The sequence below is a fragment of the Gopherus flavomarginatus genome, chromosome 3 (assembly GCF_025201925.1).
Source record: "Gopherus flavomarginatus isolate rGopFla2 chromosome 3, rGopFla2.mat.asm, whole genome shotgun sequence".
Taxonomy (NCBI): Eukaryota; Metazoa; Chordata; order Testudines; family Testudinidae; genus Gopherus; species Gopherus flavomarginatus.
This window is the reverse complement of record NC_066619.1, coordinates 277,028,229-277,037,138: the sequence shown is the minus strand read 5'-3', so window position 1 is coordinate 277,037,138 and position 8,910 is coordinate 277,028,229.

Sequence of the window (8,910 nt, the reverse complement as noted above, 5' to 3'; positions counted from 1 at the left end):
TGTCACCCTCTAGTGGCTGCATTCCAATATGCAGTACCTGTAATGGCAGTAGAACTCCCTGTTTAAAGGGGCTAGTGAGAGGGGAACAATAGCCAGATTAACACCACTGCTTGGGTTGGAAGACAACTGCTGAGTACTATACTGCATTCAACTGTGGGGTCTGAGCACCAATTAGGGCCTCATCTTTACTAAAGATGGGCCTGGACCAAAACCCTGGATTCAAACAGCCCGGAACCAGGATCTGGTTCCTATCTGTGTAAAAGGCTATGTGAACACCTGTGAACTTTGGAGTGATTTTAGTGACTTGAGCCCATCTCTCTTTTAACCTGTCTTTCAGGCTCACAAGAAAGTGAAGTGACTTCTCGTCACTTGCCTCAGTCGGTAGCTGGTTCAGGATTAAAATTTCAGGCTCTGTGTTTGCTGGCACCATTATGCTGTGTGGCCACCCCGCAATGAAAAGGAAGATGTCAATGAGTGAAGATCTGCTATTACTACTGTGTTTTATAGCAGTGGTACAGTGTTCATACCTTCTTGGACAAAGTTTGCAAGAAATTTCAAAAATCACAAGTGATGGGTTCCTTTCACTTTCGACTAGTGAAATCCAGTTAAAAATCCAGTGTGGTTACAATCCTTTAAAGATTATGTCTCTTTGGGTGGTAAAGTTGGACCCTGCAATTTGGCCATTCACCCAGACCAGAGCCTCACTCCCTCCATCCAAATCAACACCCACTCCCTTTCCCTCAGCAGACTGGTGTTTACAAAACTAAGACCAAGTTTGCTATTGTAGGAAGCTCATCTGGGTTGGCTCCTAATGGATTAGGCAACATCTAGGAAACTTGATGATCACCTGCATTGTGAAATACACTCTGCTCCCCAGGCAAGGATTTCCCTGTACCCTCCTCGGTGTGTGTGTGTGTGTGTGTGTGTGTACACCCTCCTGAATTCATCCATCTCCCCCTACCCCCAGTGGTCAACTAGTTACATCATTCAGTGTTGCTAACTTAGATCTAGTTGGAAAATGACTATCTTTAAAAATGTTTTGGTTGGAAAAAAAATCCATGTAGTTGTTTGCTGGAAATTTGAATTGAAATTGAAACATTAATACACACTTTAAAAGCATATCTATGATAAAATACTTGTACCTGAAAAAACATAGTAGGTTTGAAAAGTATGAACAAAGACTAGCTTTCTCACGTAGCTGTAGTTGTTATGACAATGTCTGCTCATTCATTTCGGCGATGTTGGTCAACCTAATTTAAAATTATGATTTATAAACAACAATAAATCATAAATTCAAATGCTGATGTTTCTTGGTGTCTTATAATGTTTAAAATGTGGAACCGTGAGTTAGCACTGAATCACCTTGCCAAAGAAAACGTATGAAACTTGCTTACGGCAACCAGGAAATCACAGTAAGTTTAACTTTGTTTTTTTTTTCATTGAAATTTTGTAAAAGTTTATGCATACATAGAAGAAATTTGTATAATTTCATCCTTGGGACAACTAGATTAGCATGTTTTAATGACTTTGCTCCAGAATGCTAGATTTGTGATTGGTAACATTATATAAATGTGTTTCCTAGTAGGCCAAGATTTTTAAAATGCATTATTTGCAAAGGTCATTATTTTGCACTATCTCTATCTCAAGAGGTCGTTATCTCGCAGTTTCTGTACTAAACATTTTTATTATTTTTCAAAAATCAATTAAATTTTTTTAAGAAGGTTGATTTTTTGTTTGTTTGTTTTAGATTTCTAAAATTGTGGGGCTTTTTTCAGTTTTTACTAACGTGCCATACAATCCACCTTCGCTCTCACCCCTCAGCCAATCCTTCCCCCCCACATGGTAAATTTGAACACCTGCTTTAATTTCAATTCCAGAGAAAATACTCTGCCCAGGGAACTGATGACATGGCGTGAGCAGAGTTATCTGGTGGGGCAGAGTATCTGGTAGATCAGGATATAGGGAAGGACAGAGCATCCAAGGAAGAGTGGAAAAATGAGTGGTAAAGACTAGAAGGGAAGGAGCAGCTGAGATACGGGGAGAAATGGGATGGAAGAAGCCATTGAGGAGAATGTAGCAGTAGAATGAGTAAGAGGTTGGTCTTGGTAAGGCACTGCACTGGACTCAGGAGGTCAGGATTTAATTCTTTGCTTTCTACTAACCTTCCTGGTGATCTTGGGCTAGACACTTCATCTCTAACTCTGTAAAATAGAGACCATACTTCCTTACATCACAGCAGCATTGCAAAGATAAATCCCTCCACATTTCTGAGATGCTCAGGCACTATAATTATAAGGGGTAAAAAAGCATGTACACCCATAGGAAGCAGCCCTTGACGAATGAGTGGGAAGGAGCAGGTGGAAGGTTGATGCCCTCTAGCATCATGCTGAAGGATTCATTTGCTGGTTAAGAGGAAATGCTGGCAGCAACTGTGTCCCTATAGCACACTTGTTTTGTTTTTTTTTCCTGGAAGTCACAAATATCAGAGTACTAAAAAGGCTTGACTCTATGTAGCTCACAAAGGGTACGTCTAGACTACCCGCCATATTGGCAGGTAGCGATTGATTTCTCGGGGATCGATATATTGTGTCTTATCTAGATGAGATACATCGATCCCCGAACGTGCTCCTGTTGACTCTGGAACTCCACCAGTGCTAGCGGCGGTAACGGAGTTGACAGGAGGAGCCGCAGACATCAATCCCGTGCTGTGAGAATGAGAGATAATCGATCTAAGATACTTCGACTTCAGCTACGCTATTCACGTAGCTGAAGTTGCGTATCTTAGATTGATTCCCCTACTCCAGTGTAGAACAGCTCAAATTCTGAGATCCCAAACTTCTGTGGCAGAGCTATAGACTAAACAGATAACCTGTTTTATTTAGTGATACATGAGGAAAATCTGAAGTTCTGATGTTTTTGATTTAACACCAAGTATTTGAAGTGCTGTACTCTGAGAGTGAAGAGTGCATTAGGACCTAAAATATTAAAAATTATGCCTTTCAGGACTGAATATCTGAACAGTATTTTTCCCCATTTTTCAGGACATTTAATAGTTTTTTAAAAAATGTTATTAGGAGTTGTCAGCAAATCAGTGGACAGTTACTTCCACTGATTGAGACTGATGAAGCTGTAAAGAGTTCTGCATTCTCCAAGGATTTTTTTCCCCTTAAGTAATAAGAACCATTTCTTGAACATTTTCATCCTCAAGGACAGAATACATAATTGTGCTCATGAGGTTCATCTATTACAGTTGGAAAAGAATTCCCTTGTAAGTTTTAAATACAAGATGTAGGATTAAAGCCCATTTTACTTTTTGCTTCAGACCCTTTAGATCTCGGTTTTTGGTGCAATCTAAATCACAGAGCTGCATCATGCTTAATATGTGTTCAACAATTTTCAGTCCCACTGATTCTCGGGCCCTGTTAAAGCTACATGAAAGGGTGTGCGTCATCGTATCCAACAAAGAAAGTGAGGATCATTTTTAAAGGATTTACTTGTCCAAGGAAACAAGTTATTGCATTCTCCTCTTTCCGTAGAAGAGGAACTGCTAAAAGCATAGCCATGTAATTTATAGCTGCCCTTGGCCTGCTCTGAGTTATTCACTGTTCTTACAGTACTTATCACACCCACAGTACTTCAAGAAACATGACATGCTGGTCTAAAATGCTACTATCTTTCTTTTTATCCAGCATTGTATTTGGGTTAATGAAAAGAAGTATTTTGTTGGTGGAGTTTCCCCACATAATGGGCAATTTAAAACCCCTTTGCTAAGACCTACAAATTCCATGGTGCATACACACTGCAGTCTGGGAAAAGGTCTTAGCATTTAAGCATGGGCCAGATTCTGTTAGTTTATTTATACATTACATTACAGTGATATATACAGGCCAGGATCTCATTGTGTTATGTTCTTTAAATACATGTAGTGCCATACCTCAGATGTACAGTACCTTCCCTTTGTGTCTATTTCATTTTAAATCTGAACTTTAATAAAATGTTTAGATACTCCCCATCCTGAAGAACATATGGGCTCAGTAGACAAGACAGACACAGGGCGAAGGAAACATTATTATCCCAAATTTGCAGGTAAGGAATTGTGATGAAGAATTTAAATGACTTGCACAAGGTCATTCAGCCAGCTTCCCCAATGCCTTTCCTGAAAGAACGTTCTTCATCTTTATGCTGCCTCATCCTGTCCTCTCTAACACCTGTATAACCACAGAATTGCACTGGTGTAACGGGGGTTAGAACTAAGTCATGTGAGTTTAGCTGAAGTTAAAGTAAATACAATAACAAAAGAGCTTGTTGGTAAAACACAGATGCTATGGAATAGTTTTCAACTATAATGTAATTACACATGAAAGCTGTGATTAATGAGCCTCAATGTTTAATTGTGGCATGGAGAGCCACACTAAAAAAGCCAGGTGCTAAGACATAGCCACAAAATCTGACAGCCACAGTTAATTTATAGTCATGGAGACAGTGTTGATGGGAAAGTTGGAGGGACTTCTTTGTCGCCCGTTATTTCCAATATAACTCTGCATTTATTAATAGATTTCAAGGTATTGAGCCAAATCTTGCTCAGACGCTTTACTATAAATCCATAGTGATGTAATTGAAATCAATGGTGTTACTGTGGATTTACACCAGTTCCATGTCAATGGAATTACTTCAGATTTACACCAGTGGAACTAAGAGCAGGGTTTGGCCCTGTGGTATTTTATTTAAGTCTCAAGGGTCTATCTTCTTGTGAGACTGAATGTGCAATCAACCCATGCACTGAACTGCTATTAAAGTCAATTGGATTTGCAAGTGCAGATCAGTTGCAGGACTTAAGCCAAAAGTGGTCCTGGATACTAATTTCATGGCACGATTCCTAGTATTATCTAATGTAATTGCATGGCGACCCTTTTTTCCTTATAAAATCCTATTGAAGATGTGATACTTTCTGGGGATGAGACTGCCCTTTTCAGTTCTGAGAGTAATCTGTCACTTTGCTGCTTACTTGACAATAGGAAAAGGGGAAGGAATATCAAAGAAGTAAATTGATTCATAGAAATGTTCAGTCTTTATATTATGACGCGCAATGTGGGCATGATCTGGACTCCAGCGGTGGAGAGCTCCCTCAACTCCTGTTGGCATCAGTGGGAGTTACGGGCCCTCAGAACCTCCTGAAAATCAGAGCATCCATACTTGGATAAGGGGAGAGCAGATGGCAGGATTTCTTCATTCTGGCACTGACTTGTCTTTGGATCAAAGTTTTCTCCTCTGTAAAGTGGGGAAATATAACTTGCCTCCCACAGGTGTTGTAACGGTTTCTTTAACATTTGTGAAGAGTTTTGACATCCTTGAGGGAAGAGTGCTAAAAGTAAAAACAAAGATGTATAGACTTCAGGTGCAACTAATTATTATTGTTACTTTGGCTGGTGTGTATTGCATCTCGTGCAGCGATCTGTTTTGTAATCTGTAATAAGGAAAACTGTCCAGTTCAATGTATTGGGAAATGCCACTGCAGCTTCCTTCCCCAAGGAAGTGCAAGTCACATGCTGGAGAATCATAATGTATGTATTTTTTTTTCTTTCGTAAGGAAATTCTTGCCTGACTAAGGCAAGGGACAGGATGGGTGAGAAGAAGGGAAGTGAGGGCAGAAAGGGAAAGAAGTAGCAGTGCAAAAACCTTTGCCGGTTAGGGATAATTCTGAGCTGGATCTAGATATCGGAAATGCACAACCTGATTCCCTTTGCCCCAATTTCTGGGGAGGAGGTGGGATTTGGATTTGGTAGTAATTCACTGCTGCCAACTAAGGTGCTAAGGACTTATTTTGCTGCAATTTGACATTGCAAGGGACTGAAGGATGAACTTGTCATTAAGGCACTGGGCTAGGACTCAGATCTGGGTTCAATTTCCAGCTCTGCTGCACATTTCTTGTGTAACCTTGGGCAAATGACTTCATATTTCTATGCCTCTGTTCCCCACGTGTACAATGGAGACAGCTTCTTTCTTCTACCCTTTGTCTGACCTGGGTATTTGCTATGTTTCTGAACGGTGCCTTGTACAGTGGGGCCAAAATCTGTATGCTCCAGTTGAAAGTGAATTATTTTGGGGAAGTTCTGTGGCCTGTGCTACACTGAAAGTCAGACGAGATAATCATAATGGTCCCTTCCTGAGAATAGAATCTATGAATCTTAGTTTGCACATAAAATCTCCATTACAGTCCATTGATATTTACTGGACAATGGCAATTCAATTTAATCATCCCAAGTGCAGAGAAAAGTGGTCTTTGATAAGTTGAAATGGACCTTTTTCCTTGGTCAGTAATTACAAATGCATGTTAATATTGTTTTCAATTAGACACAATGTTTGGATAAAGAGTTATCATTCAATATTTGGAAGATGTTCAGGTCTATTGACTCCCTCTGTCCATCCATCTATTTATACTGTTCTCATCACCATAGTATCTAAGTGCCTATCTGATGTGTTGGTTCAGCAAGTTGCAGAAGGGAGCTACTCTTGGATCCCGATCCAGCCATCCCAAAATTTGGAGGTGTTTGGATCTCTAGCTTTGGCTTAGGGCCCTCTGTGGCTTTTTTCCTAGTGTCCGTTTACCTTGGAGCCATTCAGAACTTCTTGTGATAACATACTTTATGAGTTCTACTGTAGTTGTTTCTTGAGTGCTAAGAGCATGATCTTTTGAATGCTTTGAGTGACAGACCTTAGAAATTAACTGGAGTGGTTCTGTCTGTGAAAATAAAACTGAGAACAGGAAGGTGCTCTTAGCACTTAAGTCAAAGTACCTGTCCAGTGACATTTTGTGGTTGAAATGTGACTGTGAAAGATAATTATAAAGTCTATTTCTTTTCAAATCAGTGGATTCGCAATGACATTTAGAACCTGACAATCTCTTAGTGTCAATGAAAAATTCCAGGAGTAGTGAGGGGGACCAAATTGAGGGGTTGAGAGCCCTTCACTGTATTATTGCACATGGCCCAATCCCTTTACAAATCTCTTCCATTTCTTTTTCTCCTGCTACACAATCACTTGGTCTTTCATAACAACACCAGACAGTTTTGTCAGGGCCAGAATCTCAGCTGGTGTTAATTAGTACTGCACAAAATCTACATTGCACATATTGAATGGATTAAAAGCTGGCTATCTGATGCCGCTCACAAGGTAATTATTAATGGGGTATCATCAGTTAGTGTGGGTGTTTTCAGTTGTAGTCCTGCAAGAGTCAGTTATCAGCCCAGCTCTGTTTAATATTTGTACTTGTAGTGAGGCATTGTGGTTCCTTGCCACCCCAGAGAGAGATGAGTCCCTCCAGACACCAGACTGGGTGGATCCAGGAGCTCTGAGCCAGCCCCTTCCCAGAGGGTCAGATGTTGCCCTAGAAGTATAAAGTACCAACCTCAGAGCTCACTGGGAGAGCAGCTGCCGGGGAGGCCAGACACCTCCTGTCTAGCTCATGATTGGGAAACCCCAGAGGCAGGCGGTAAACCCGAGGACTGGCCTGACCTGCCCCACACCAGCTACCCAGCAGAGTTGCCGAGTCTGCCCCTCGCCAGCTACCCAGAGGAAGGTGCTGGGCCCCCAGGAGGACACCACCCCGACCCAGGTACCTCAAGAGGGGGAGTCTGGAAGTAGCCTGGTTGCAGCTGACCCTAGTCTGGCTGCAGCACTGCCAGAGCCCCATGTCAGTGTGTTGTTGTGGCCAGGATCCCCACTGACACAGCAGCGGGTCTTCTGTCGCTGCTAGGGCCCCAGGCTGGGATGCAGTGGAGTGGGAGGGCCTGCATCCCCCCTGCCACCCACCTCGTGGCTGGCTGTCTCCCCCTTTCCCAGAACCTAGGGCCTGGGCCTACTGTTTATATACTATTGTTGCTCAGCCTCTGCCTGAGTGTCTGAGCTCCTGACTCTCCATAGTCCCGCCCTGACTTAGGGCCTGGGCTTAATGTGTTAATTTCTGCCCTCACAAAGGCCGCAGAGGAAGATTCCTGCAGCAAACTAATTCCCAACAAGAAATCTTCCCTAGTTTAGTGAGGCAGTGTGGTTCCTCTCTGTCCCAGAGAGAGATGCGCGCTGGCTAACCTCTCTACAGTACTGATCTGGAAGAAAAAATAAAATAATTACTGATGACCAAGATTGGTGAGATGGTGACTAATGAAGATGAGTCAATGTGATCTGGATGGCTTTATAAGCTTGGGACAGTCAAAAAACTTGTAATACAGCCAAATGCAATGTCGTATGTCTAGGAATAAAGAATGCATTGACTCTGAAAAGACCTTAGTGGTCATTGTAGACAGCCATCTGAATGTGAGCTCTCATCCTGACGCTATTGCAATACGGACTAACACAGTCCTATTATGTATACACAACGGGATATTGAACTGGAGTAGGGAGCTGATATTGTCTCCATATATGGGATTGGTAAAATCATTACTAGACCACTGTGTCTAGTTCAGGTGTCTGTACTACAAAAATTGCTCAGAGAAGAGCTATAAAAATGGCTCAACATTTGAAAAATACACCTTGCAATGAGAGACTTCAGGAGGTCAATGTATTTAGCCTATCAAAGAGTGTTAAGAGATCAAGGTGTACAGGTACCTATACAAGGAGAAAACATCTGATATTAGGTGACACTTTTGTCCACTAGATTAAAGAATCTCAAAATTCAGTGGCTGAAAATTAAAAATTAGAAAAGCCATGTAGGAAATAAGACACAAACTTTTACAAATGAGAATTACTAATCATTGGAACTGCTTTCCAGGGCATATGGTAAATTCTCCAGCACATGGAGTCTTGAAATGAAGACTGGATGACTTTCTAAAAGAGAGATTCTCTAGTTTAGTTTAACCCTATCTATTGGACTTGGTGATGGAATTACTGGGTAAGATTGTATAGCCTGTGTTATTC